Raw genomic sequence first — 16028 nt, 5'->3', positions numbered from 1 at the left:
ATTTGGATATCACATCTCAAGTTATAGGACGGGTCTGTGGTTTGGTATTAGAAGCATTGAGATATCATATCTCATGCTATCGGAAGGGTCTCAGGATTGGATTGGGAAGGATTTGGATATCACATCTCATGTTATAGGAAGGGTCTCAAGATTGGAATGGGAAGGAATTGGATATCACATCTCATGTTATAGGAAGGTTCTCAGGTTTGTTATTAGAAGCATTGAGATATCACATCTCATGTTATAGGACAGTCTCAGGATTGGTATTAGAAGCATTGAGATATAACATCTCATAGTAGGACGGGTCTCAGGATTGGAATGGGAAGGATTTGCATATCACATCTCATGTTATAGGAAGGGTCTCAGGATTGGAATGGGAAGGATTTGGATATCACATCTCATGTTATAGGAAGGGTCACAGGTTTGTTATTAGAAGCAATGAGATATCATATCTCATGCTATCGGAAGGGTCTCAGGATTGGATTGGGAAGGAGTTGGATATCACATCTCATGTTACAGGAAGGGTCTCAGGATTGGAATGGGAAGGAGTTGTATATCATATCTCATGCTATAGGAAGGGTCACAGGTTGGAATTGGAAGGAGTTGGATATCACATCTCATGCTATCGGAAGGGTCTCAGGATTGGAATGGGAAGGAGTTGGATATCACATCTGATGCTATAGGGTGGGTCTCAGGTTTGATATTAGAAGCATTGAGATATCATATCTCATGCTATCGGAAGGGTCTCAGGATTGGATTGGGAAGGAGTTGGATATCACATCTCATGTTATAGGAAGGGTCTCAGGATTGGATGGGAAGAGTTGGATATCACATCTCATGCTATAGGAAGGGTCTCAGGTTTGGTAGAAGCATTGGGATATCACATCTCATGCTATAGGAAGGGTCTCAGGATTGGAATGGGAAGGAGTTGGATATCACATCTCATGATAAAGGAAGGGTCTCAGGTTTGGTAGAAGCATTGGGATATCACATCTCATGCTATAGGAAGGGTCACAGGTTGGATTTGGAAGGAGTTGAATATCACATCTCATGCTATCGGAAGGGTCTCAGGATTGGAATGGGAAGGAGTTGGATATCACATCTGATGCTATAGGGAGGGTCTCAGGTTTGATATTAGAAGCATTGAGATATCATATCTCATGCTATCGGAAGGGTCTCAGGATTGGATTGGGAAGTAGTTGGATATCACATCTCATGTTATAGGAAGGGTCTGTGGTTTGGTATTAGAAGCATTGAGATATCACATCTCATAATATAGGACGGGTCTCAGGATTGGAATGGGAAGGAGTTGGATATCACATCTCATGCTATAGGAAGGGTCTCAGGATTGGAATGGGAAGGAGTTTGATATCACATCTCATGCCATGGGAAGGTCTCAGGTTTGCTAGAAGCATTAAGATATCACATCTCATGCTATCAGAAGGGTCTCAGGATTGGATTGGGAAGGAGTTGGATATCGCATCTCATGCTATGGGAAGGGTCACAGGTTGGAATTGGAAGGAGTTGGATATCACATCTCATGTTATAGGAAGGGTCTCAAGATTGGAATGGGAAGGACTTGGATATCAGATCTCATGTTATAGGAAGGGTCTCAGGTTTGTTATTAGAAGCATTGAGATATCACATCTCATGTTATAGGACAGTCTCAGGTTTGGTATTAGAAGCATTGAGATATAACATCTCATAATATAGGAAGGGTCTCAGGATTCGATTGGGAAGTAGTTGGATATCACATCTCATGTTATAGGAAGGGTCTCAGGATTGGATGGGAAGAGTTGGATATCACATCTCATGCTATAGGAAGGGTCTCAGGTTTGGTAGAAGCATTGGGATATCACATCTCATGCTATAGGAAGGGTCTCAGGATTGGAATGGGAAGGAGTTGGATATCACATCTCATGCTAAAGGAAGGGTCTCAGGTTTGGAAGGGGAAGGATTTGGATATCACATCTCAAGTTATAGGACGGGTCTGTGGTTTGGTATTAGAAGCATTGAGATATCATATCTCATGCTATCGGAAGGGTCTCAGGATTGGATTGGGAAGGATTTGGATATCACATCTCATGTTATAGGAAGGGTCTCAAGATTGGAATGGGAAGGAATTGGATATCACATCTCATGTTATAGGAAGGTTCTCAGGTTTGTTATTAGAAGCATTGAGATATCACATCTCATGTTATAGGACAGTCTCAGGATTGGTATTAGAAGCATTGAGATATAACATCTCATAGTAGGACGGGTCTCAGGATTGGAATGGGAAGGATTTGGATATCACATCTCATGTTATAGGAAGGGTCTCAGGATTGGAATGGGAAGGATTTGGATATCACATCTCATGTTATAGGAAGGGTCACAGGTTTGTTATTAGAAGCAATGAGATATCATATCTCATGCTATCGGAAGGGTCTCAGGATTGGATTGGGAAGGAGTTGGATATCACATCTCATGTTACAGGAAGGGTCTCAGGATTGGAATGGGAAGGAGTTGTATATCATATCTCATGCTATAGGAAGGGTCACAGGTTGGAATTGGAAGGAGTTGGATATCACATCTCATGCTATCGGAAGGGTCTCAGGATTGGAATGGGAAGGAGTTGGATATCACATCTGATGCTATAGGGTGGGTCTCAGGTTTGATATTAGAAGCATTGAGATATCATATCTCATGCTATCGGAAGGGTCTCAGGATTGGATTGGGAAGGAGTTGGATATCACATCTCATGTTATAGGAAGGGTCTCAGGATTGGATGGGAAGAGTTGGATATCACATCTCATGCTATAGGAAGGGTCTCAGGTTTGGTAGAAGCATTGGGATATCACATCTCATGCTATAGGAAGGGTCTCAGGATTGGAATGGGAAGGAGTTGGATATCACATCTCATGATAAAGGAAGGGTCTCAGGTTTGGGAGAAGCATTGGGATATCACATCTCATGCTATAGGAAGGGTCACAGGTTGGATTTGGAAGGAGTTGAATATCACATCTCATGCTATCGGAAGGGTCTCAGGATTGGAATGGGAAGGAGTTGGATATCACATCTGATGCTATAGGGAGGGTCTCAGGTTTGATATTAGAAGCATTGAGATATCATATCTCATGCTATCGGAAGGGTCTCAGGATTGGATTGGGAAGTAGTTGGATATCACATCTCATGTTATAGGAAGGGTCTGTGGTTTGGTATTAGAAGCATTGAGATATCACATCTCATAATATAGGACGGGTCTCAGGATTGGAATGGGAAGGAGTTGGATATCACATCTCATGCTATAGGAAGGGTCTCAGGATTGGAATGGGAAGGAGTTTGATATCACATCTCATGCCATGGGAAGGTCTCAGGTTTGCTAGAAGCATTAAGATATCACATCTCATGCTATCAGAAGGGTCTCAGGATTGGATTGGGAAGGAGTTGGATATCGCATCTCATGCTATGGGAAGGGTCACAGGTTGGAATTGGAAGGAGTTGGATATCACATCTCATGTTATAGGAAGGGTCTCAAGATTGGAATGGGAAGGACTTGGATATCAGATCTCATGTTATAGGAAGGGTCTCAGGTTTGTTATTAGAAGCATTGAGATATCACATCTCATGTTATAGGACAGTCTCAGGTTTGGTATTAGAAGCATTGAGATATAATATCTCATAATATAGGAAGGGTCTCAGGATTGGATTGGGAAGTAGTTGGATATCACATCTCATGTTATAGGAAGGGTCTCAGGATTGGATGGGAAGAGTTGGATATCACATCTCATGCTATAGGAAGGGTCTCAGGTTTGGTAGAAGCATTGGGATATCACATCTCATGCTATAGGAAGGGTCTCAGGATTGGAATGGGAAGGAGTTGGATATCACATCTCATGTTAAAGGAAGGGTCTCAGGTTTGAAAGGGGAAGGATTTGGATATCACATCTCAAGTTATTGGACGGGTCTGTGGTTTGGTATTAGAAGCATTGAGATATCACATCTCATAATATAGGACGGGTCTCAGGATTGGAATGGGAAGGAGTTGGATATCACATCTCATGCTATAGGAAGGGTCTCAGGATTGGAATGGGAAGGAGTTTGATATCACATCTCATGCCATGGGAAGGTCTCAGGTTTGCTAGAAGCATTAAGATATCACATCTCATGCTATCAGAAGGGTCTCAGGATTGGATTGGGAAGGAGTTGGATATCGCATCTCATGCTATGGGAAGGGTCACAGGTTGGAATTGGAAGGAGTTGGATATCACATCTCATGTTATAGGAAGGGTATCAGGATTGGAATGGGAAGGACTTTATCACATCTCACGCTATAGGGAGGGTCTCAGGTTTGGTATTAGAAGCATTGAGATATCACATCTCATGTTATCGGAAGGGTCTCAGGATTGGATTGTGAAGGAGTTGGATATCACATCTCATGTTATCGGAAGGGTCTCAGGATTGGATTGGGAAGGATTTGGATATCACATCTCATGTTATAGGAAGGGTCTCAAGATTGGAATGGGAAGGAATTGGATATCACATCTCATGTTATAGGAAGGTTCTCAGGTTTGTTATTAGAAGCATTGAGATATCACATCTCATGTTATAGGACAGTCTCAGGATTGGTATTAGAAGCATTGAGATATAACATCTCATAGTAGGACGGGTCTCAGGATTGGAATGGGAAGGATTTGGATATCACATCTCATGTTATAGGAAGGGTCTCAGGATTGGAATGGGAAGGATTTGGATATCACATCTCATGTTATAGGAAGGGTCACAGGTTTGTTATTAGAAGCAATGAGATATCATATCTCATGCTATCGGAAGGGTCTCAGGATTGGATTGGGAAGGAGTTGGATATCACATCTCATGTTACAGGAAGGGTCTCAGGATTGGAATGGGAAGGAGTTGTATATCATATCTCATGCTATAGGAAGGGTCACAGGTTGGAATTGGAAGGAGTTGGATATCACATCTCATGCTATCGGAAGGGTCTCAGGATTGGAATGGGAAGGAGTTGGATATCACATCTGATGCTATAGGGTGGGTCTCAGGTTTGATATTAGAAGCATTGAGATATCATATCTCATGCTATCGGAAGGGTCTCAGGATTGGATTGGGAAGGAGTTGGATATCACATCTCATGTTATAGGAAGGGTCTCAGGATTGGATGGGAAGAGTTGGATATCACATCTCATGCTATAGGAAGGGTCTCAGGTTTGGTAGAAGCATTGGGATATCACATCTCATGCTATAGGAAGGGTCTCAGGATTGGAATGGGAAGGAGTTGGATATCACATCTCATGATAAAGGAAGGGTCTCAGGTTTGGTAGAAGCATTGGGATATCACATCTCATGCTATAGGAAGGGTCACAGGTTGGATTTGGAAGGAGTTGAATATCACATCTCATGCTATCGGAAGGGTCTCAGGATTGGAATGGGAAGGAGTTGGATATCACATCTGATGCTATAGGGAGGGTCTCAGGTTTGATATTAGAAGCATTGAGATATCATATCTCATGCTATCGGAAGGGTCTCAGGATTGGATTGGGAAGTAGTTGGATATCACATCTCATGTTATAGGAAGGGTCTGTGGTTTGGTATTAGAAGCATTGAGATATCACATCTCATAATATAGGACGGGTCTCAGGATTGGAATGGGAAGGAGTTGGATATCACATCTCATGCTATAGGAAGGGTCTCAGGATTGGAATGGGAAGGAGTTTGATATCACATCTCATGCCATGGGAAGGTCTCAGGTTTGCTAGAAGCATTAAGATATCACATCTCATGCTATCAGAAGGGTCTCAGGATTGGATTGGGAAGGAGTTGGATATCGCATCTCATGCTATGGGAAGGGTCACAGGTTGGAATTGGAAGGAGTTGGATATCACATCTCATGTTATAGGAAGGGTCTCAAGATTGGAATGGGAAGGACTTGGATATCAGATCTCATGTTATAGGAAGGGTCTCAGGTTTGTTATTAGAAGCATTGAGATATCACATCTCATGTTATAGGACAGTCTCAGGTTTGGTATTAGAAGCATTGAGATATAATATCTCATAATATAGGAAGGGTCTCAGGATTGGATTGGGAAGTAGTTGGATATCACATCTCATGTTATAGGAAGGGTCTCAGGATTGGATGGGAAGAGTTGGATATCACATCTCATGCTATAGGAAGGGTCTCAGGTTTGGTAGAAGCATTGGGATATCACATCTCATGCTATAGGAAGGGTCTCAGGATTGGAATGGGAAGGAGTTGGATATCACATCTCATGTTAAAGGAAGGGTCTCAGGTTTGAAAGGGGAAGGATTTGGATATCACATCTCAAGTTATTGGACGGGTCTGTGGTTTGGTATTAGAAGCATTGAGATATCACATCTCATAATATAGGACGGGTCTCAGGATTGGAATGGGAAGGAGTTGGATATCACATCTCATGCTATAGGAAGGGTCTCAGGATTGGAATGGGAAGGAGTTTGATATCACATCTCATGCCATGGGAAGGTCTCAGGTTTGCTAGAAGCATTAAGATATCACATCTCATGCTATCAGAAGGGTCTCAGGATTGGATTGGGAAGGAGTTGGATATCGCATCTCATGCTATGGGAAGGGTCACAGGTTGGAATTGGAAGGAGTTGGATATCACATCTCATGTTATAGGAAGGGTATCAGGATTGGAATGGGAAGGACTTTATCACATCTCACGCTATAGGGAGGGTCTCAGGTTTGGTATTAGAAGCATTGAGATATCACATCTCATGTTATCGGAAGGGTCTCAGGATTGGATTGTGAAGGAGTTGGATATCACATCTCATGTTATAGGAAGGGTCTCAGGATTGGATGGGAAGAGTTGGATATCACATCTCATGTTATAGGAAGGGTATCAGGATTGGAATGTAAATGACTTTGATATCACATCTCACGCCATAGGGAGGGTCTTAGGTTTGGTATTAGAAGCATTGAGATATCACATCTCATGCTATTGGAAGGGTCTCAGGATTGGATTGGGAAGGAGTTGGATATCACATCTCATGTTATAGGAAGGGTCTCAGGATTGGATGGGAAGAGTTGGATATCACATCTCATGCTATAGGAAGGGTCTCAGGTTTGGTATTAGAAGGATTGAGATATCACATCTCATGTTATAGGACAGTCTCAGGTTTGGTATTAGAAGCATTGATATATCATATCTCATGGTATAGGACGGGTCTCAGGATTGGAATGGGAAGGAGTTGGATATCACATCTCATGCTAAAGGAAGGGTCTCAGGTTTGGAAGGGGAAGGATTTGGATATCACATCTCAATATATAGGATGGGTCTGTGGTTTGGTATTAGAAGCATTGAGATATATCTCATGCTATCGGAAGGGTCTCAGGATTGGATTGGGAAGGAGTTGGATATCACATCTCATGTTATAGGAAGGGTCTCAGGATTGGAATGGGAAGGAATTGGATATCACATCTCATGTTATAGGAAGGGTCTCAGGTTTGTTATTAGAAGCATTGAGATATCACATCTCATGTTATAGGACAGTCTAAGGTTTGGTATTAGAAGCATTGAGATATCACATCTCATGGTATAGGACGGGTCTCAGGATTGGAATGGGAAGGAGTTGGATATCACATCTCATGCCATAGGAAGGGTCTCAGGATTGGAATGGGAAGGAGTTTGATATCACATCTCATGCCATAGGTAGGTCTCAGGTATGGTAGAAGCATTAAGATATCACATCTCATGCTATCGGAAGGGTCTCAGGATTGGATCGGGAAGGAGTTGGATATCCCATCTCATGCTATAGGAAGGGTCACAGGTTGGAATTGGAAGGAGTTGGATATCACATCTCATGCTATCGGAAGGGTCTCAGGATTGGATTGGGAATGTGTTGGATATCACATCTCATGTTATAGGAAGGGTCTCAAGATTGGAATGGGAAGGAATTGGATATCACATCTCATGTTATAGGAAGGTTCTCAGGTTTGTTATTAGAAGCATTGAGATATCACATCTCATGTTATAGGACAGTCTCAGGATTGGTATTAGAAGCATTGAGATATAACATCTCATAGTAGGACGGGTCTCAGGATTGGAATGGGAAGGATTTGGATATCACATCTCATGTTATAGGAAGGGTCTCAGGATTGGAATGGGAAGGATTTGGATATCACATCTCATGTTATAGGAAGGGTCACAGGTTTGTTATTAGAAGCAATGAGATATCATATCTCATGCTATCGGAAGGGTCTCAGGATTGGATTGGGAAGGAGTTGGATATCACATCTCATGTTACAGGAAGGGTCTCAGGATTGGAATGGGAAGGAGTTGTATATCATATCTCATGCTATAGGAAGGGTCACAGGTTGGAATTGGAAGGAGTTGGATATCACATCTCATGCTATCGGAAGGGTCTCAGGATTGGAATGGGAAGGAGTTGGATATCACATCTGATGCTATAGGGTGGGTCTCAGGTTTGATATTAGAAGCATTGAGATATCATATCTCATGCTATCGGAAGGGTCTCAGGATTGGATTGGGAAGGATTTGGATATCACATCTCATGTTATAGGAAGGGTCTCAAGATTGGAATGGGAAGGAATTGGATATCACATCTCATGTTATAGGAAGGTTCTCAGGTTTGTTATTAGAAGCATTGAGATATCACATCTCATGTTATAGGACAGTCTCAGGATTGGTATTAGAAGCATTGAGATATAACATCTCATAGTAGGACGGGTCTCAGGATTGGAATGGGAAGGATTTGGATATCACATCTCATGTTATAGGAAGGGTCTCAGGATTGGAATGGGAAGGATTTGGATATCACATCTCATGTTATAGGAAGGGTCACAGGTTTGTTATTAGAAGCAATGAGATATCATATCTCATGCTATCGGAAGGGTCTCAGGATTGGATTGGGAAGGAGTTGGATATCACATCTCATGTTACAGGAAGGGTCTCAGGATTGGAATGGGAAGGAGTTGTATATCATATCTCATGCTATAGGAAGGGTCACAGGTTGGAATTGGAAGGAGTTGGATATCACATCTCATGCTATCGGAAGGGTCTCAGGATTGGAATGGGAAGGAGTTGGATATCACATCTGATGCTATAGGGTGGGTCTCAGGTTTGATATTAGAAGCATTGAGATATCATATCTCATGCTATCGGAAGGGTCTCAGGATTGGATTGGGAAGGAGTTGGATATCACATCTCATGTTATAGGAAGGGTCTCAGGATTGGATGGGAAGAGTTGGATATCACATCTCATGCTATAGGAAGGGTCTCAGGTTTGGTAGAAGCATTGGGATATCACATCTCATGCTATAGGAAGGGTCTCAGGATTGGAATGGGAAGGAGTTGGATATCACATCTCATGATAAAGGAAGGGTCTCAGGTTTGGTAGAAGCATTGGAATATCACATCTCATGCTATAGGAAGGGTCACAGGTTGGATTTGGAAGGAGTTGAATATCACATCTCATGCTATCGGAAGGGTCTCAGGATTGGAATGGGAAGGAGTTGGATATCACATCTGATGCTATAGGGAGGGTCTCAGGTTTGATATTAGAAGCATTGAGATATCATATCTCATGCTATCGGAAGGGTCTCAGGATTGGATTGGGAAGTAGTTGGATATCACATCTCATGTTATAGGAAGGGTCTGTGGTTTGGTATTAGAAGCATTGAGATATCACATCTCATAATATAGGACGGGTCTCAGGATTGGAATGGGAAGGAGTTGGATATCACATCTCATGCTATAGGAAGGGTCTCAGGATTGGAATGGGAAGGAGTTTGATATCACATCTCATGCCATGGGAAGGTCTCAGGTTTGCTAGAAGCATTAAGATATCACATCTCATGCTATCAGAAGGGTCTCAGGATTGGATTGGGAAGGAGTTGGATATCGCATCTCATGCTATGGGAAGGGTCACAGGTTGAAATTGGAAGGAGTTGGATATCACATCTCATGTTATAGGAAGGGTCTCAAGATTGGAATGGGAAGGACTTGGATATCAGATCTCATGTTATAGGAAGGGTCTCAGGTTTGTTATTAGAAGCATTGAGATATCACATCTCATGTTATAGGACAGTCTCAGGTTTGGTATTAGAAGCATTGAGATATAACATCTCATAATATAGGAAGGGTCTCAGGATTGGATTGGGAAGTAGTTGGATATCACATCTCATGTTATAGGAAGGGTCTCAGGATTGGATGGGAAGAGTTGGATATCACATCTCATGCTATAGGAAGGGTCTCAGGTTTGGTAGAAGCATTGGGATATCACATCTCATGCTATAGGAAGGGTCTCAGGATTGGAATGGGAAGGAGTTGGATATCACATCTCATGTTAAAGGAAGGGTCTCAGGTTTGAAAGGGGAAGGATTTGGATATCACATCTCAAGTTATTGGACGGGTCTGTGGTTTGGTATTAGAAGCATTGAGATATCACATCTCATAATATAGGACGGGTCTCAGGATTGGAATGGGAAGGAGTTGGATATCACATCTCATGCTATAGGAAGGGTCTCAGGATTGGAATGGGAAGGAGTTTGATATCACATCTCATGCCATGGGAAGGTCTCAGGTTTGCTAGAAGCATTAAGATATCACATCTCATGCTATCAGAAGGGTCTCAGGATTGGATTGGGAAGGAGTTGGATATCGCATCTCATGCTATGGGAAGGGTCACAGGTTGGAATTGGAAGGAGTTGGATATCACATCTCATGTTATAGGAAGGGTATCAGGATTGGAATGGGAAGGACTTTATCACATCTCACGCTATAGGGAGGGTCTCAGGTTTGGTATTAGAAGCATTGAGATATCACATCTCATGTTATCGGAAGGGTCTCAGGATTGGATTGTGAAGGAGTTGGATATCACATCTCATGTTATAGGACAGTCTCAGGTTTGGTATTAGAAGCATTGATATATCATATCTCATGGTATAGGACGGGTCTCAGGATTGGAATGGGAAGGAGTTGGATATCACATCTCATGCTAAAGGAAGGGTCTCAGGTTTGGAAGGGGAAGGATTTGGATATCACATCTCAATATATAGGATGGGTCTGTGGTTTGGTATTAGAAGCATTGAGATATATCTCATGCTATCGGAAGGGTCTCAGGATTGGATTGGGAAGGAGTTGGATATCACATCTCATGTTATAGGAAGGGTCTCAGGATTGGAATGGGAAGGAATTGGATATCACATCTCATGTTATAGGAAGGGTCTCAGGTTTGTTATTAGAAGCATTGAGATATCACATCTCATGTTATAGGACAGTCTAAGGTTTGGTATTAGAAGCATTGAGATATCACATCTCATGGTATAGGACGGGTCTCAGGATTGGAATGGGAAGGAGTTGGATATCACATCTCATGCCATAGGAAGGGTCTCAGGATTGGAATGGGAAGGAGTTTGATATCACATCTCATGCCATAGGTAGGTCTCAGGTATGGTAGAAGCATTAAGATATCACATCTCATGCTATCGGAAGGGTCTCAAGATTGGATCGGGAAGGAGTTGGATATCCCATCTCATGCTATAGGAAGGGTCACAGGTTGGAATTGGAAGGAGTTGGATATCACATCTCATGCTATCGGAAGGGTCTCAGGATTGGATTGGGAAGGTGTTGGATATCACATCTCATGTTATAGGAAGGGTCTCAGGATTGGATGGAAGAGTTGGATATCACATCTCATGCCATAGGAAGGGTCTCAGGATTGGAATGGGAAGGAGTTTGATATCACATCTCATGCCATAGGAAGGTCTCAGGTATGGTAGAAGCATTAAGATATCACATCTCATGCTATCGGAAGGGTCTCAGGAATGGATCGGGAAGGAGTTGGATATCACATCTCATGTTATAGGAAGGGTCTCAGGATTGGATGGGAAGAGTTGAATATCACATCTCATGTTATAGGAAGGGTATCAGGATTGGAATGGAAAGGACTTTGATATCACATCTCACGCTATAGGGAGGGTCTCCGGTTTGGTATTAGAAGCATTGAGATATCACATCTCATGCTATTGGAAGGGTCTCAGGATTGGATGGGAAGAGTTGGATAGCATATCTCATGCTATAGGAAGGGTCTCAGGTTTCGTAGAAGCATTGGGATATCACATCTCATGTTATAGGAAGGGTCTCAGGATTGGATGGGAAGAGTTGAATATCACATCTCATGTTATAGGAAGGGTATCAGGATTGGAATGGAAAGGACTTTGATATCACATCTCACGCTATAGGGAGGGTCTCCGGTTTGGTATTAGAAGCATTGAGATATCACATCTCATGCTATTGGAAGGGTCTCAGGATTGGAATGGGAAGGAGTTGGATATCACATCTCATGCTAAAGGAAGGGTCTCAGGTTTGGAAGGGGAAGGATTCGGATATCACATCTCAAGTTATAGGACGGGTCTGTGGTTTGGTATTAGAAGCATTGAGATATCATATCTCATGCTATCGGAAGGGTCTCAGGATTGGATTGGGAAGGAGTTGGATATCACATCTCATGTTACAGGAAGGGTCTCAGGATTGGAATGGGAAGGAGTTGTATATCATATCTCATGCTATAGGAAGGGTCACAGGTTGGAATTGGAAGGAGTTGGATATCACATCTCATGCTATCGGAAGGGTCTCAGGTTTGGTAGAAGCATTGGGATATCACATCTCATGCTATAGGAAGGGTCTCAGGATTGGAATGGGAAGGAGTTGGATATCACATCTCATGATAAAGGAAGGGTCTCAGGTTTGGTAGAAGCATTGGGATATCACATCTCATGCTATAGGAAGGGTCACAGGTTGGAATTGGAAGGAGTTGGATATCACATCTCATGCTATCGGAAGGGTCTCAGGATTGGAATGGGAAGGAGTTGGATATCACATCTGATGCTATAGGGAGGGTCTCAGGTTTGATATTAGAAGCATTGAGATATCATATCTCATGCTATCAGAAGGGTCTCAGGATTGGATTGGGAAGTAGTTGGATATCACATCTCATGTTATAGGAAGGGTCTCAGGATTGGATGGGAAGAGTTGGATATCACATCTCATGCTATAGGAAGGGTCTCAGGTTTGGTAGAAGCATTAGGATATCACATCTCATGCTATAGGAAGGGTCTCAGGATTGGAATGGGAAGGAGTTGGATATCACATCTCATGATAAAGGAAGGGTCTCAGGTTTGAAAGGGGAAGGATTTGGATATCACATCTCAAGTTATAGGACGGGTCTGTGGTTTGGTATTAGAAGCATTGAGATATCATATCTCATGTTATAGGAAGGGTCTCAAGATTGGAATGGGAAGGACTTGGATATCACATCTCATGATAAAGGAAAGGTCTCAGGTTTGGAAGGGGAAGGATTCGGATATCACATCTCAAGTTATAGGACGGGTCTGTGGTTTGGTATTAGAAGCATTCAGATATCATATCTCATGCTATCGGAAGGGTCTCAGGACTGGATTGGGAAGGAGTTGGATATCACATCTCATGTTATAGGAAGGGTCTCAGGATTGGAATGGGAAGGATTTGGATATCACATCTCATGTTATAGGAAGGGTCACAGGTTTGTTATTAGAAGCAATGAGATATCATATCTCATGCTATCGGAAGGGTCTCAGGATTGGATTGGGAAGGAGTTGGATATCACATCTCATGTTACAGGAAGGGTCTCAGGATTGGAATGGGAAGGAGTTGTATATCATATCTCATGCTATAGGAAGGGTCACAGGTTGGAATTGGAAGGAGTTGGATATCACATCTCATGCTATCGGAAGGGTCTCAGGTTTGGTAGAAGCATTGGGATATCACATCTCATGCTATATGAAGGGTCTCAGGATTGGAATGGGAAGGAGTTGGATATCACATCTCATGATAAAGGAAGGGTCTCAGGTTTGGTAGAAGCATTGGGATATCACATCTCATGCTATAGGAAGGGTCACAGGTTGGAATTGGAAGGAGTTGGATATCACATCTCATGCTATCGGAAGGGTCTCAGGATTGGAATGGGAAGGAGTTGGATATCACATCTGATGCTATAGGGAGGGTCTCAGGTTTGATATTAGAAGCATTGAGATATCATATCTCATGCTATCGGAAGGGTCTCAGGATTGGATTGGGAAGTAGTTGGATATCACATCTCATGTTATAGGAAGGGTCTCAGGATTGGATGGGAAGAGTTGGATATCACATCTCATGCTATAGGAAGGATCTCAGGTTTGGTAGAAGCATTAGGATATCACATCTCATGCTATAGGAAGGGTCTCAGGATTGGAATGGGAAGGAGTTGGATATCACATCTCATGATAAAGGAAGGGTCTCAGGTTTGAAAGGGGAAGGATTTGGATATCACATCTCAAGTTATAGGACGGGTCTGTGGTTTGGTATTAGAAGCATTGAGATATCATATCTCATGGTATAGGAAGGGTCTCAAGATTGGAATGGGAAGGACTTGGATATCAGATCTCATGTTATAGGAAGGGTCTCAGGTTTGTTATTAGAAGCATTGAGATATCACATCTCATGTTATAGGACAGTCTCAGGTTTGGTATTAGAAGCATTGAGATATAACATCTCATACTATAGGACGGGTCTCAGGATTGGAATGGGAAGGAGTTGGATATCACATCTCATGCTATAGGAAGGGTCTCAGGATTGGAATGGGAAGGAGTTTGATATCACATCTCATGCCATGGGAAGGTCTCAGGTTTGCTAGAAGCATTAAGATATCACATCTCATGCTATCAGAAGGGTCTAAGGATTGCATTGGGAAGGAGTTGGATATTGCATCTCATGCTATGGGAAGGGTCACAGGTTGGAATTGGAAGGAGTTGGATATCACATCTCATGTTATAGGAAGGGTGTCAGGATTGGAATGGGAAGGACTTTATCACATCTCACGCTATAGGGAGGGTCTCAGGATTGGATTGTGAAGGAGTTGGATATCACATCTCATGTTATAGGAAGTTTCTCAGGATTGGATGGGAAGAGTTGGATATCACATCTCATGTTATAGGAAGGGTATCAGAATTGGAATGTAAAGGACTTTGATATCACATCTCACGCTATAGGGAGGGTCTTAGGTTTGGTATTAGAAGCATTGAGATATCACATCTCATGCTATTGGAAGGGTCTCAGGATTGGATTGGGAAGGAGTTGGATATCAAATCTCATGTTATAGGAAGGGTCTCAGGATTGGATGGGAAGATTTGGATATCACATCTCATGCTATAGGAAGGGTCTCAGGTTTGGTATTAGAAGCATTGAGATATCACATCTCATGTTATAGGACAGTCTCAGGTTTGGTATTAGAAGCATTGAGATATCATATCTCATGGTAAAGGACGGGTCTCAGGATTGGAATGGGAAGGAGTTGGATATCACATCTCATGCTAAAGGAAGGGTCTCAGATTTGGAAGGGGAAGGATTTGGATATCACATCTCAATATATAGGATGGGTCTGTGGTTTGGTATTAGAAGCATTGAGATATATCTCATGCTATCGGAAGGGTCTCAGGATTGGATTGGGAAGGAGTTGGATATCACATCTCATGTTATAGGAAGGGTCTCAGGATTGGAATGGGAAGGAATTGGATATCACATCTCATGTTATAGGAAGGGTCTCAGGTTTGTTATTAGAAGCATTGAGATATCAGATCTCATGTTATAGGACATTCTAAGGTTTGGTATTAGAAGCATTGAGATATCACATCTCATGGTATAGGACGGGTCTCAGGATTGGAATGGGAAGGAGTTGGATATCACATCTAATGCCATAGGAAGGGTCTCAGGATTGGAATGGGAAGGAGTTTGATATCACATCTCATGCCATAGGAAGGTCTCAGGTATGGTAGAAGCATTAAGATATCACATCTCATGCTATCGGAAGGGTCTCAGGATTGGATCGGGAAGGAGTTGGATATCCCATCTCATGCTATAGGAAGGGTCACAGGTTGGAATTGGAAGGAGTTGGATATCACATCTCATGCTATCGGAAGGGTCTCAGGATTGGATTGGGAAGGTGTTGGATATCACATC

This window comes from Ambystoma mexicanum, chromosome 14 (genome assembly GCF_040938575.1).
Source record: "Ambystoma mexicanum isolate Mex_15411 chromosome 14, UKY_AmexF1_1, whole genome shotgun sequence".
Lineage (NCBI taxonomy): Eukaryota > Metazoa > Chordata > Amphibia > Caudata > Ambystomatidae > Ambystoma > Ambystoma mexicanum.
Note: the sequence above shows the minus strand (reverse complement) of the source record.